This window comes from Lissotriton vulgaris, chromosome 1_1 (assembly GCF_964263255.1).
Source record: "Lissotriton vulgaris chromosome 1_1, aLisVul1.2, whole genome shotgun sequence".
Lineage (NCBI taxonomy): Eukaryota > Metazoa > Chordata > Amphibia > Caudata > Salamandridae > Lissotriton > Lissotriton vulgaris.
Genome location: NC_141685.1, coordinates 847,121,913 through 847,137,354, shown reverse-complemented (window position 1 = coordinate 847,137,354; position 15,442 = coordinate 847,121,913). Strand labels below are relative to the sequence as shown.

At 41.3% G+C, this 15,442-nt stretch overlaps 1 protein-coding gene across 5 annotated transcripts in view; it reads right to left on the bottom strand.

Annotated features, from left to right (window-relative positions):
- The window catches only part of NR5A2 (nuclear receptor subfamily 5 group A member 2), a 356,855-nt gene that overhangs the window by 75,358 nt on the left and 266,055 nt on the right, over positions 1–15,442 (bottom strand). The gene's annotated exons all lie outside the window — the stretch shown is intronic.

Genomic DNA, 15,442 nt, shown 5'->3' with positions numbered 1-15,442 from the left:
CTGTTATATAGGAAGATAAAATATTTAATTGATCAACGATTAACTACAGCCGAATGGCACGTCACAATGAAAATACAAAAAAGTGCTAGATGGAATGCTTGAATTAGTTTCAGCCACTGGTAATTACTCGAGCTGCCTCCCTGTCCATCTTTACAAGCCCACCATTCCACCTCAGATTAGGCCCAGGGTTTGAGCACAGTTGTGATATTGCTAGTGAAAAATGACCTGATGCCCTTCAACAACAGTAGCATCCGTTTATGAAACTCATTGGGAGAGCAGAACTAAAGTCACACACACTTTTTTGACTATCTTATCACGGAAATTACACCACACACGCTGACACTGAACACATTGCAAGAAATGATATAACACATTCCTTCAGGCGCGCAACACCCATTGGGCTCAAAGGGCTTCAGCCCCCCTGCTTCCTGGGCACACACACAGCCGCACCGAGTTCTTCACAGGTCTTTCCAAGACCATTTACTTGTTAATAAGGCTTTGTTGTTCTTTCACACTTTCTTAGAGCCCCTGCATCTTCACTCTGCCAATTGCTGGAAGAATTACCCCCCCCCCCCCCTCCCACCCCCCTTGGAATTTTTACCCCCACCCGGCCTCACCACCACTCTTACTTTCACAGCTACTGTTTCTGTAGCAGGGAAATTGTACATTTGTAAAAACAATCTTTATTGCAAATACGAGTCTGCAACATATTAATGAAATGACTGCTACTAAAACTAGAGAAGTGCAATGGAGTACTTTCTGTTGCAAGATTAGTAGTCACTTAAAATGGTAGTAAACAGCAATGTGAGGGACGTTAATTGCTATGCACAGCTGCCGGTAATTATGCCACTGTTGAAATAGTGGATACAAGGCATGTCTACTGTAATACAGAAAGTAGAAGGCCATGAAGCTACTTAGAAGGTTTTCTGTCCACCATTACTGTTGCCACTTATTTGTTTAGAAAAGTACTCCTGTGTGCCCACCCCGCGCCCCCGAGCCATGCCGGCTGCCCCTGCTTACACCTGCAAAGTTCATCATGATATGGTCCTTGTGAGTTGTTTGACCTCAAGCAGAAATGCAGACGAACCCCTGGAGATCAACCGCGGCCCATGCAGGTAAGAGCGGCGGGGTGGGGGGGGTTTCGACAGACGGCGACAAAGGAAAATTCATTATTTATTTATTTCTCTCTTTTGGTTGTCTGTCAAATCACCCCCAACATGGCCTCACCGCTCTTACCTGCATGGGCCGCAGCTGCTGGAGAATTCTAGAGATTTCAAGTCCCATTTGATTTAGCTGATCCAAATGCAGTTGGCGGGATTTCCCAACCACTATGCCAAAGAAGGCACCTAAAGCCATCATCATCACTAAATAGAGATTATCATTGCCTTAAGCCGATTGTGGAAATCTAACACTGCCAAGCATTTTATCACCTTGGAGGTGTCTTGAGCCTAGTTAATGGCTCATGACATATATAATGAGACTCCTGGAAATGACCATGGATTTGTTCACTAACAAGTTCTTGACAACATTGCGTACAAACGTCATGGTTAAAGGCAAGCTTCTATTAGCATATTTTAGAGCAATCAAATCTGCATGCTTCTGTAAGGGGATTCTGCTTTTAGAGTACATCAATCAAGGAATAAAAAAAAAACCTCAATTTAATTCTCAAATATTTTGTGACTTAGCCCCCTAAATTCCACCTTAGTTACAGATGCATAGAAATTGATATTATGGTTATCACGTGTATTAACAAAAATACGCAATTGGAATGAGTGCAAAAATATCCTTGAAAATTGCTTTTATCCTCCTATCATTTTTCTGAAAATGCAAGCAATGATGTAGTAAAACAACGAACTCCCACTAGATACTTGGTTATATGTAGGTGAAAAATTGACACTTCAGTAGAAACCTTGATAGATAACCACTTGTCATTGAGCTCTACCGCCATAATCCATTGTTTCCCTTTTATCTGTTTGTTTCCCCTATGCTAAAGTTGACATGACCTTTAAGGTTTGAAGCAAAATATTTTGGCAGTTTATGAACACAACTGATGCTTGACAATATGTAATATAAAATTTGACTACTGTGGCCCTGATTCTGAGTTAGTGAAAATCCAGATGCTTTTTATTGAACCAGATAAATAACTATACCATGGGGTACGTTATTTAGCGGGTGCAATAAATAGCACCTATAATGAGTTTCTGGGAAATAACAGGCAGATTTTGGTGTTTACTAACCAAAATCCGCATGGCATGATAAATACTTGCGTGGCTCAAAATTCTGCTCCACTATTTGAGTTCGCTGAGTTTTTCCCACTCGGCTTTCAACTTGGAATGCAGAGTTCTTCCAAAACTCCAACGATCGCTGTGTGGCAGATTTTTTTCTCACATGTGACTTGCCAACGTTAAGTTGTCTACCGTGAGCGAGAATTTGCGTCCTCAAGTGCAATTTTTGGGTGCTAGAATGCCTTCCGGTTAGATTTCTCAATGCATGCACTCAAGGCAGGTAACAACTATTTGCGTTGAGAAAGCTGCCACTCAAGAAGAAAAACTACTAAAGCAGCAGAAAGAAGCAGTGCCCTCTGGCACACCTCTAGGTGCAGTTCCTGCTGATTTTACAGTGCGGAACATGCTCCCGGTGCAAAAGATCAGTGTGAGCAGTGTGACATGCCAAATTCCACTCGCTCGCGGACTCAGGGGAATCTTACTCAGTTATTATGCAACTACGAGAGTTCCACACACCCCTAATAAATACTTTCCCCCTGTTAAACGCTGGCAGGTTTGACCTACTGAAATCTAATAAAGGGCGAGATATTTAATGCTCTCTTTAATTATTGGAAGTGGTAAATACCACCCAATTCATAATTCAAACAAGGGTTTGTACTGGAATATGGAAACACCACCTTATTTGTAATACGGACATTTTACTATTTAAAAACAAATTGGCAATAAATGAGTTAAGAAAATTGCTATAATGGAGACAGCTTACATTTTAAATTTGAATGCTCAATTTTAAAGGGGAATTCTATATTTTCGTAGCAGCTACATCATTTGTGCTTGATTAAATCACTATCTACTGTGAACTTTTCAAATCACCATAAGGTGTTATTTTATACCTAGGTTATCGTTTAGTCACAGCTACCACTATAATCCTGACATCAGTTACTGCTAAGTTTAGTATCTGGTTGTTTTTACCTCTACTAAAACACTATATATTAATATGTTGCAGCTTTGAAATTGTAATAACCACTGATTTCAAAAACCTACAATGTGCTGTCTTTAGGGTCAAGGTCCATATTGTATCGCTTGCTGTGTTATTACTGCGACAAGGAGCTTGTTAAATTCCTTTGATGTTGACGAAAGTATGTCACGGGTTATACTTCAAACACACTTAGATATTAGATATACATATGTCTGGTTATCTACATATCGCAAACCTAGCTGTGAAGCAACGGAGCGCTGTACATTACATGAGGGGTTGGGAGATGGTTGTTGATCATTTAAATCAAGTACATTAGCACACACATTTAGGAAATAGGATTAAGTGGTTTACTCAGAATCACATGATGTTGGGTCTAGCACTGAAGTCAGGATTCAAATCTCGCCCCCCCCGGGTTCCAAATGTAGCAGCTCTAGCCCCTAGGCCACATCTCCTCCTCGCTCTTCATATTTATTCTGAACATAGTTACAAAACATATTTTCTATTGACAAATTTTTCCCTGCCTATAGCAAGGATAGTGATGTATCAATGGCTCTTTAGATCATGAGCCTTTTTTTCCATCTATGGATCCAGGATATGCAATAACGTTCCCTTATGCATCAGGACCACCTCAACGCTGCTCAATTTAGGAGTCAAAGACTCAATTCTTAAAAGAACACTACATCACAATGGAGTAACAGTACCCCTCTGCTCCCAGAATCCAGATACCTCTCCTATCGCTCGTTGACTGAATACTTCCCTTTGACCCTGTACAGTCCTCTTCTGCCTTTGGTTAGGTGTGTGATGTACAAATACCGCATACAATCATACATTTTTCAATAATGTGCCAATCTGATCATGCAATCAATGTATCGTATTTAATTTGATAACTCATTAAAGAGTATGGTGAAGATGTTGTAACCTTTAAATATGCTGACAAGCAGGAAGTAAAATATCTAAAGAGCAAAGTAAGTGGGACCTGAAACATAATATTGAATTATACTATGAATGCAAAAAATTGTATAATTATTTTAACACTGATGTAGTCACCCCTTTTATGCAACACAGTGTTTTTCATTCAAAAAGTAGGGCTGCTGTCACCTACTCATTGCATCCACATTTATGTACTTTATAAGAATGATGACCAAAAAAAGAACAATTGTGAGTGATGTAGATTCTGTCATACACATCTAGTGATAGTCATCCTGTACTGACTGTCAAATCACGTATGATATCGCTGTTCAACAATCCATTAGCATCAGAGCCCCGCCCGATGACCCATTCTTAAAGGGGGTGACCCCCCAGGAACGCCCTGTTCTCATTCCTGCACCCGCTCCATTGCCCATTGCCCTCCTTTGTAATTTTATACTTAACTGATAATTTATATTCCATGAAATGCCACTCAATCAAATGAGATACCAGTGCTATCAAAACAATGAAAAAAATATAAAACTGAGATTGGGAACATTTTTCGCATAGCAACTAATAGACAATGCACCCGAGAACACCACACAAGGTAGAAAAACGCAAATACAGCTAGGATTATTAAAGTACTGGTGCCCGGTAACACCTCAAATATCATGAAATGGCAGTAACTGCAAGTACAGCTAAGGCGACTGGTGCAATATGGAAACTGAGACACTACACTTGTATTACATCTAATAGTGCACATTAATACACTTCCAAGTACTCACAATCCTGCTTTCTGAAAAGAGAGTGTCGAATACACTCTAAAACGAGGCCATATTGGGATAGTGCAGGCATCCAGAGAGTCATTTAGGATGTCAGAAGCTTTTGTGGGGCCAGGGGCCAAAACCTTGGCAAGACTCTTTATGCTTTTGGATCCAAGGAGCTACTTAAATTAGGACAATATACTTGGGAAAAGTGTACGACGCAGTGTATGGGGGCACCTACTGGTGCTGCCATGAACTGCATCCTGGAGGGACAGGTCAGGCCTCCTGTTTTATTATTTAAAAACATGTAGCAGGAGAACAGGGTCCAAAAAATGCAAGGCCTAGGTAAAAGAGCTCCATCTGTTCTCACCTTGTGATAGCCCTGAAATAACTTCAAATATCAGGAAGGTACACTGCCAAAATATTGAGATTTAAAATATTGTCTTAAAAACTAAGAATATCGTATTCAGAATATTGACTAGAGTAATATTGTGAATCTGAGTACTGTAGGTATGTCTAGATTTTCTATGATTAACTTCACATCTTTGTACCTTATGGATATATATCTTGAGGGAACTTAGCTGTAGGATTTAGAAATGTAAATATACAATTGCCTATATATACTTACCTTCATGACATTGCAACAGTTATTGTTGTGCTTACAGTACATTTGTAGAATGATTTTCTTTTGATGATATTCTTACATACAACAGTTAGGAATGGAGTATGTGAATCTAACAAGCAATGCTTGAAGATTGAGGGTCTGATTCACAAAGAGTCTCAACACTCGTGGTGGGGTCTTTGCATTCAAGGCGAGGTCTCCGTACTCCTGGTGGGGTCTCCGCACTCATGGTGGGTTCTCTGTAGTCGTGGTGGGGCCTCTGCACTTGTGGTGGGTTCTCTGCACTAAGCACTCCACAGAGTGCACCCTGCGGAGACTCCACCAAAGTGCCGAGACTCTTAGTGAAAAGGGCCCTGAGTTTATTTTCAGTGCTCAACCCAACTGTAAGTCCAGCACACAAATCTGTTACTGGGGAAATCTTGTGCTGTTAGAAGTAGTGTGTAATATGCTTTATTTTCCGTTAATGTATGTATGTATGTATTGTTTTATATGCACTGATCCATGTTTGATTACGGCGTCACTCCAATACGATTGTAATCCTACGGATGCCTCATGGCCGTTATCTTTTTTGTTATTGCTTAATAAAAATGATTTGAACTCAAAAAAGAAGTAGTGTGTCCTTAAGTAAAATAAGAAAATGCAACCTGTACAGAATGCGAAACCTGGACTAATATGGAAAGGACCAAACGTCTCAAATGTACTAATATTATTAATTATTATTAATATTTCATGGTCACAATGGTACAAGAGCTAGAAAATCATATCAACATGTTTCAGCAACTGTAAAAGATTGATCAAACCAAAGAAACATCTAAAACAGGATATGTTTCCAATGCACCATGTTCGCACACATTCAAATCGCAGAAAGGCCGCTCCACAGATAACAGCTTAATTTACCCAACGGTATTAACAGTTGACATATGCCACTTCATTAAAAGCAAAAAGCGCATTCACTGAGTTCTACCAGTATCATTGCTGGGTTATTCATTGGGAGGAGGGAGCTCCAGTTTATAGGAATATGTTAAGCTGCTTGGAGGATGTGAAGAACATGGCCGCCCTTCCGGCTCTGATTGTACAATACCGGGAAAAACCCTGGAGGTCTCCAAATCCCTCAATGCACCTTGTCCCCAATAGGAGCGCTCTTAGACAACCAGCAGCTCTTTCAGGTGCATTTAATATTTGCAGCAGCAGCAAATTTGTCTGGGAGGCAAGTGCTCGTCTGCCACTCACCCCGAGCAAGCTGTATTAAATTTTTATATTTATTGACATTTCATTACCATAATTGACTGCACTTGGTTTCCAAGTAGGAAGCAGAAGGCTGACTCCTAAGCAGAAGAACAAATCCCCTGAGCAGGATTTGCAATTAAAAACAAGGCGGAATGGCTGCGTTTTTTAAATTTTATAAATGTGATGAGTTCAGTATTCAGTCTTAACTAAAGAATGCTGCGCCGTATAGACCATTTCCTTCTGAGTGCGAAAAATTGTGATTCTGTGGAATGAAGATCCCCCCAAAGGTGCCAATCAGATTTTATAAAGTCAGCTGTGCACTGAACATGTCTCGCTGAGAGGCTAGTCTGAACAGAGTTTCAATTGAATCATAGAGCCACCATATGTATTATGCAGTGATCAGACCTTACTAATCCAAATAAAAGCATATTTAGGCATAGAGTACACCAGCTTGTACTTATCAAATCATTTCCCCCAAAAGATTGGAAGAGGGTGGGAAATGTACTCACTTTAAACAGATGCACTTAAAATGTTGATGCAATATCCTTCTAAAATGTTGCCTGGTATATTATTTATATTTTTTCCAACTGTCCTAATTCTGCAGCCTTGAGCTGCCATGTCTATGAAGTCAGTAACCTTTTAATACTATAATTTGAATGAATGTACCTATGTACTCCGTTTGGAACCACCAACACTCCACTCACTCTGTATATCCTGGACTGTGAAGTAACCATAGGTCTGGCTAGCCATGGACAATGCAGCAAAAACTCTTTTAGGTCTCAATGAGTCGAGAGCCCATCTAGCCCTGAGAAAGCAGCACATAGCTTTCTGAGAGCCGCAAGCATGATTTACTGCTGCAGAGAAATGATGCTTCTAGTTTTTGCACAAGACTCTAAGACAAGGGGAGGCTCTCTTGTTTGACAGAAAATGGACTGAGTCTCAAAAATGTTCTAGGGTTATTTTTAGTTAACGGCCTCAGCCTGACTTTGCTTGGAACAGAAAAATATAAAATCCAACAAATTATCCATAAGTTTTAAAACTTTTTGAATTCGCAAGGATTTGCACGCTAGCGGTTTACATTGTGCTTCCGTTACTGGATGTCTTTGGTCATAGGCCCAATAGGCCTTGTGAAAGGCTTTGCTTGTAATGCAAAGGAGCCCCCTTACTGTAGTCCTCTTCTTGCTAACCAACAGCTTGACTTCTGCCACGAGCTGAAAGAGTCCTGATGCCAGCTGCAGACAGAGGAAACAAATACATGTTTTTTTTGGTCAGATTTTTTTGTGTAGGGTACTATCCATTTGATATGCTGCCAGCCACTATCATATTTGCCCTGAAAAATTCGCTATTGTTATTTTACCCTATCTTTGTTTTGAGAGAGTAAAGGATCCATTTCTCAATATATAGCTAAAAAGAGGTCCCTCAATCGTTGGGGTCTTTTGATGTATCAGCTAATTCGGATCTCTTAAAAAACTAAAAAGGAATATCTCCATACAATGAATTTGACAGAATTAGCACCTAACTAAAATGTGTTACTTTGTGGTTGTTTCATAGCTGTTGACCCAAATTCCCGCTGAGATTGGCTTCCTTCAACTTGAAACCGGATCATCCCCGATAGGGAATGCCAGTTCAGCTAAAATGAACTCTGATGATTAAAAAATTGTGATGACCTGTGAGGTGTGAGATGTCTGTCATCTTAACTTGACGCACGATGAAATCGGCTAATGAATATATTTCCCTTAGACTGATCCCTTAGGAGACGACTGCATCCATTGTTAATTAGATGTAATACGCAACTAATAAAAACTGATAACACATCAAAGGAGGACATTTGCATTCTGTGGCTTATTTTCACAATTAATCATTTTTATGGAGTCAGCAAGGAGCGTGATATGATAACTAGGGTAGGCGATAAAACAGTGATAGCGGACAAATGAGAGTCTATCAATTGCTAATATTCCTTTACAAGGCATTGCTGCCTCCGGAGTCTGTGCCAACGTCTTGAATCTTGACCATTGATGTATTTATAACACTGGGTGTAGTGTAATGGGATTTGCCCAAATAACAATTGTTAAATATATAGTTATGACATTGCAACTGTTCGTATATTTTAATATTAAAATAGGACTGTTGCGTAAAGTTCCTTCTAGAACATCACAATTCTCACCCGCTGCACTTTCTTTCATGCCATACGCATTCTATATAGTGTTGCAAATTGGCATCAAATATTATACTCTTTGTGATGAATATCAAGGGTATGAAGAAGAGAATGAATCACTCATGTGCCATTTTTTTTAAATGTAGGTGGGTTAATATACCAAGTCCTTTTCAGCAGCGGCCTGTGCAGGTAAGGTCGGTGGGGCGAGGTGGGTCAGGGTGGGGGGGTATCGACAGATGACGGAATAGGATTTATTGATTTATTTAATTTGACCTCCTCCGTTGATTGTTGACACTCCCCCTCCCGCCCCTCTCATGCCCTGCCCCACCACACTTACCTGCATTGGCCACTGCTGACCCTTTTTCGATCTTTATGTCCTGTTTTAAGATATGGCCATTAATAGCAGAGTCAATATACAAAATAATCAATAACTCACAGAAAAATCTTCGCAGAGAAATCTTCTGCCATTCGGTATGATAAAGGATAAAAATAATCTACCAATCTGCAGAGTCCAAACTTTGTATTGCCTTACATCCTATGCAGTATTTGTGTGATCCATTTTTTAAAGAAGAATTCTATGTTTTCTTGAAACATCTGCAACAAGAAGGTATCTTGTCCTAGCTGGAGCAGTGCACTAAATATAGGAGTATTGTTGAGCAGTGAAGTTGGCCAAATATAATACCAAATAAAGTGCCCCACAACCAAAAAGATATCACAACTTGTTTATGACTTCCATAACATTAAAAAGGAACTCAGCCTTGTTCCACTCTATTTTTATTAAATTCCTGAGCTACATTCTCTTTTCCTGAAGGTGCATATGCATTCAAAGCATTTATATGGGACAAAACGAACGAATCCAACAGGAATAGTGGGATTATTATTAGTTAGAGTAGAAATAAAAATTGCTCTCATTAAATTTATGACATTTGTGAACTGTAAGAAGTGTGGACTCTAGTCGACAGTGGTTTGCACCCTGTCCAATTAAGGACCCTCACTCTAGTCAGGGAAAGGGAGTCACACAGCTAAGATAACTCCCTGCTCACAGCCTTGGTAGTTTTGCACAAGCAGTCAGGCTTATCTCAGAGGTAATGTGTAAAGTATTTGTACACACAGCGAAAACTCTACAAAAGGAGTCCACACCAGTTTAGACAAAAAGACAATATTTATCTGAATAAAATAAGACCTAAACAACAAACATCCAACAAACACAATTCAAAATATCACTTAAAAAATATTAAGCAAGTTTAGTCCATAGAAATTAATGGTTGCATTTGTTTTAGCATAAAGTACTTTAGATTAATCAAAAATCGAAGACGGGCAAGGCGCAAGGGAGATGAGGCGCCGGAAAAACAAAGCGATGCAGCGGTTCCTTACGAGACTGGTGAGGTGATGCATTGGTTCCTTACTAGTAGGGGAGGAGGTGCTTAAGATTCCTTAATGCTAGGCAAGGGAGGTGATGCATTGGTTCCTTACTAGCAGGGGAAGTGATGCGTTGGTTCCTTAGTGGCAGGGGAGGTGATGGATTGGTTTCCAGACATGTGGCCTCGGATCCTTACTGTGGTGTCGATGAAGAATCAGCGACTAGGGATGAAGGGTCGATAATCCAGATGGCTGCTTCGATGCAATAGTGGCGAAGCATGTGCTGTATCGATTCCAAAGCCTCTAAGCATGCGCTGCATCAGATTCAGAGCATGTGTCACAGATGTTGGTGACAGGGGGCTCGAGGCGCATGTTGCGACGATTGTTCTGAGGCACTGTGTTGGCAAGCTGGGGCCTGCGGTGAAAGCCGTGGTTTATGCTTCAAGCGGGAATCACGCTTCAGGGCGGGCAGCGGCGATGAGTCAATCTTTTGCAGCGATGTGTCGATAAAACAGGCGTTGCAATTCGATGCGTGGATTTCTCCTTAAGATCACCAGGTTACACTCAAAGGAGCCACGGCGAGGCAGTATTCTGAGCGACTGAGCGACTTTGACGAATGTGTGACTACAGGCGCTCCTCCCCTCCTGTGAAAATTCTCATGGAGCTATAGCATGGTATTATAAGTACTTATTTAAGGAATCATACCTATCAGGGTATAGTATTAAGTGCATGTCATTATTTATATGCATTTGACCCTTCCACTCTCACTCCTGCATTACACATAATATATTGACTACTAAGTGCTCCAGCGTCTTCGTTGGTCGTAGCACGCCCGTCCTGCAGCGGGTGGGAAGATCCTGATGATGAAGCATGCCACCAAGGGTCCTTTTAGTGGGTGAGGGTTATTTTAACAAAGTATTGTGCTCCCCTATATGTCCGTAGGGAATCACAATTCACAAAATGTGATAAAACACTTTGGAAGGATATCTTCATTTCACTTTATCCAAGGTGGATTCCTTTTGGTTCCTTACACTCCCAAGGGCCCAGGAATTGGATTTGGCACCACTTGTCAGGATTCTCAGCAGACACCGATATATGAAGTCTTTGATGGCCCTGAGATGTCTTTAAATGAGGCAAGCTCAACTCAAGTCCTCGGAGAACAAGGATACAGAAAGCAAAGTCCAGTCCTTTCACTCCCAGGACAGAAGCAGCAGGCCATCAAACAACAGGCAGGGTGGTAGTCTCTCGTACAGCATCCAGCTCTTCTTCCCAGCAGAATGTCCTCAGTCCAGAAGTGTTCTAATTTTGGGGTGTCAGAGGTCCAATACTTATATCCCTTTCTGCTTTAAAGTAGGCAAATTTCAAAGGAACGTCTTTGTAGTGCACAAGATGCCTTTCCCTGACTTGACTCCAAACACACTACAGGGTGTGTGGAGACCGATTTGTATGAGGACAGGCACAGCCCTATTCAGGTGTCAGTGCAGTGAAGTAGTGTGGCTCACTGGTTAGAGGTGGCAGACCCGAGAGCAGAGGACGGCCCGGGACCAGGGTTCGATTCCCGGCGCGGCAGGTTTCTGGACCAGGGTCAGCGGACTCGACAATTCTCTCGCCTCGGTGCCCACTCTGATCAGCGATCACACTCGGCAACTCTGGGCATTAGCTTGCCTCATCTTCACTAACGGCCCCACCAGACCGCCGGGGATGCCTGGTCTCACCCTGGAGATACCCATTAAGGGACCATCTCTCAGGGAAGCCAGGAAGGGTTTCGCAGCGGTCGAAGCGCCTTGGGACCCTACGGGTAAGTAGTGCGCTATATAAATGCCAATACAGTGCCAACACCTCCCACCACTCTAGCTCAGGAAGGCCCATCAGCCTGGTGATGGCCCAGAAGGATATGAGAGGCACACCTCAGCTCTCTTTGTGTGACTGTGTAAAGTGAATGCACCAGAGCCCAACTGTCAGCCAACCAAGTCAAGTATTCTACAAACAGTCAGAGGTACAGAATGTTTAAGAATGGTTAAGGAAGAAAATGCCCACTTTCTAAACGTGGCATTTTCAAACATGCAACTTAAAAACCAACTTCACCAAAAGATTTATTATTAAATTGGGAGTTCAGGGACCCCAAACTCCAAATTTCTATCTGCTTCCGATGGGAAATTACATTTCAAGGTGATCCCCATGTTACCCTATGGGAGAGATAGGCCTTGCAATAGTGAAAAAGGAAATTAGCAGAATTTCAGTATTAGAAAATGTAAAACGCACCAGTACACGTCCTACCTTATAAATACACTGCACCCTGCCCATGGGGCTGCCTAGAGCCTACCTTAGGGGTGACCTACATGTAGTAAACGGGAAGGCCACTTACCAGGTGGAAATGGCAGTTTAAAACTGCACACACAGACACTGCAGTGGCAGGTGTGAAACATGCAGGGCTACTCATGTGGGTGGCACAATCAGTGCTGCTGCCCCATTAGTAGTTTTTGATTTGCAGTCCCCAGGGACCCCATGTGCACTGTACTAAGGACCTACTGGTAAATCAAATATGCCAATCATGGAGAAGCCAATCGCCAATGCAATATAGACAGAGAGCATATGCACTTTCGCACTGGTTAGCAGGGTAAAGGGCCCAGAGTGGTTCAACCAACAAAAACAGGTCAGGAAAATTAGGAGGAAGAAGGCAAAAAGTTTGGGGATAACCCTGCAAAAAAGACCCGGTCCAACATGACTTATGTAAAATTTGTGAATCCAATAAATTCCCAAATATGTAATTTCAGATCATTGCACTGGAGCCCAGTTTGAGAAGAATTTGTTTTGCCATTAAACATTTTCTGCTCAAACCAATCCATCTGCCAGTATCTCAATCGACTTTTTTTATGAGAAGTATGCTCTTGTATTAAATATTACATGAAATTCTGGGACACTATATTCTGTGCCGTACATGTAATGTAGCATAACGTTTCCCAACTTTTAAGAAATTTCTTTAAAAATATTCATATGATTTCTCACATTCCTACTTATTGTGACACAAATTCAAAGCCAAACAGAGGCCAAGCATATTTAATGACAGAAAGTAAAAAATAAGAAAATAAGTTGTAGTTAAAGACCATTTGAAAGCAGACTGTTAGATACATGTTTTAGAACTTTAGAAGTCCTTATATACAAACCATTGCCATATGTTTACTGGCGAAGGCTAACTACTGACATTTCTTTAATCTAATATTTTGATGGCTGTAGAAAAATATGAGACATAACAATAGCAGAACAATAACTGGTGAAGGTAGAGTAGTTTATCTAGATGAGGATTGGATCCAATAAAAATATTTTTCTCTTCTTGAGCTGGGCACTGCAAGAGAACTAACTCCCTGCCTCGTGCTGATCAATCTTCTCACCTATAATCCCCATTATAAATGGCAGATTTATTTGGGCGCCTGCCTTCATTCCCGTTGACCATTGAAAAGTGGTGCTTGGCTCATTTGTACTTTCCCCCTTGGACTATGCTGATGCTGTTTTCTTAAGATTCCATGATTATCAACTGCGAAATCTAGAAGGAGACCAGAAACCTGTCACATTGCTCATCATGAGACAGCTCAATGCTAGACTCTCTGCTCCCTCTGCTGAGACTCATGTACAGGGTTACAGCCAGGAACCAATTCAGCTTTCGGATCTCAGGCATAGCCTATTGTTCTGTCCAAAGAGGCTCACTGCAAAACCAGTGGGCATATTTACAACAAAAGTGATGGAGCGCGGGTTAGCTGCAAAATAGCTAACGCCGCACTACGTCACTTTAGAAATGCAGGGATGCACCCTTTTTACAATAATATGGTGCACCCCTCTGTTTCTCCCTGCGCTGGCGCTAAATTCAGCTACCTAGTGCCAACGCAGGCACCATTGCACCATATCTGCCGAAAAGCACACCTTGAGTGCATTGCACTACTCATTCAAGGGGAGAGCAGACAGCAGTAGCGGTCGGTGGTGGGAGTAGCTGCCGAGCGGTGACGTTTGGAGGGGCAGGGTGGGGGTAGTAATCTATGGATTACGGAGGATTACAGGTAAATAAACATATAAATAAATATGACTAATTTTGTTGCGTGAACCGCATCGCATTTGGGGATGCAATGCGCGCAACAAAATTCGTTTTATTTATTTATATGTTTACTTACCTGTAATCCTCCGTAATCCATAGATTACTAACCTGCACCCTGCCCCTCCCCCTCCCCAAGTCACCGCCCAGCAGCTCCTCCCGCCACCGACCACTACTGGCAGACAGTATACTTTCTGTCCAGAGATACATCTGAAAGCCAGAATGAAAAAGTATGCAAGATTATGACAGTGTTGCTGAATTCTTCTCAGTCCTAGTTTTAGTGTAACATTGTTTTCTATAATAAAGAAATCATCTTAACTAAATGCAGTGTATATAGAGAACAGGTGTCAGAATTAGAATTCAGTGAGAGCGATACTCTTAGACTGGTTTAGATAGAAAAGCTGTTCAAATCCTCCAATAGGGTTGTGTTAGAGCAGAGATACTCCTTGTCCAGCCTGGGGGCTGAATGGGGCATTCCTGACCTTTACGTGTGGCCCTCTGGACAACTCGACAGAACACTAACATTAAAATATGTTAAATAAACAGGCAAACGTTTATTTAAACATTAATTGCAGTTAAAGAGAGGCATTAACTAGGCTGTCCTGAACTGCCTAACTTTAGGAATGCCTTCATTTATGAAGACATCTTGCATCAAGCGTGCAAAAATATGATAAAGTCTCTCATTAACATACAGAACCTTTCACCTTGGTAAATCAGATTCTATCAGAGCATTGATAAGTGTTTTTTCAAAAAGATTATAATTTTGAAACATGAATTTAAAAAAGTCATGCTCCCCCCACCATCCTGTCAACAATGTCAATAGTGAACTAAGAGGCAAGTCAGTTGTTATGTGCACCGTTTGGGTGGCTGGGGTTGCTACCATACATGAACATTATAAATAATCTTATGAAAAACAGGAAAGGTTTTGTACACGGCACATTACGAAGTCATGCATTTCGAAGTCTTCTTGTAGGTGAAAATGAAGGAAAAAGGAGGGAAAGTAAAAAAAAAACAATTGTCCTGGATCACAAAATTTGGTCCAGCAGGAAAGCAGGGTTTTTTCCCGGGTTTTCTGTTTTCACATTGTGCAGATCAATTCAGCAAGTAGATGTACATGCTTTGCTTCC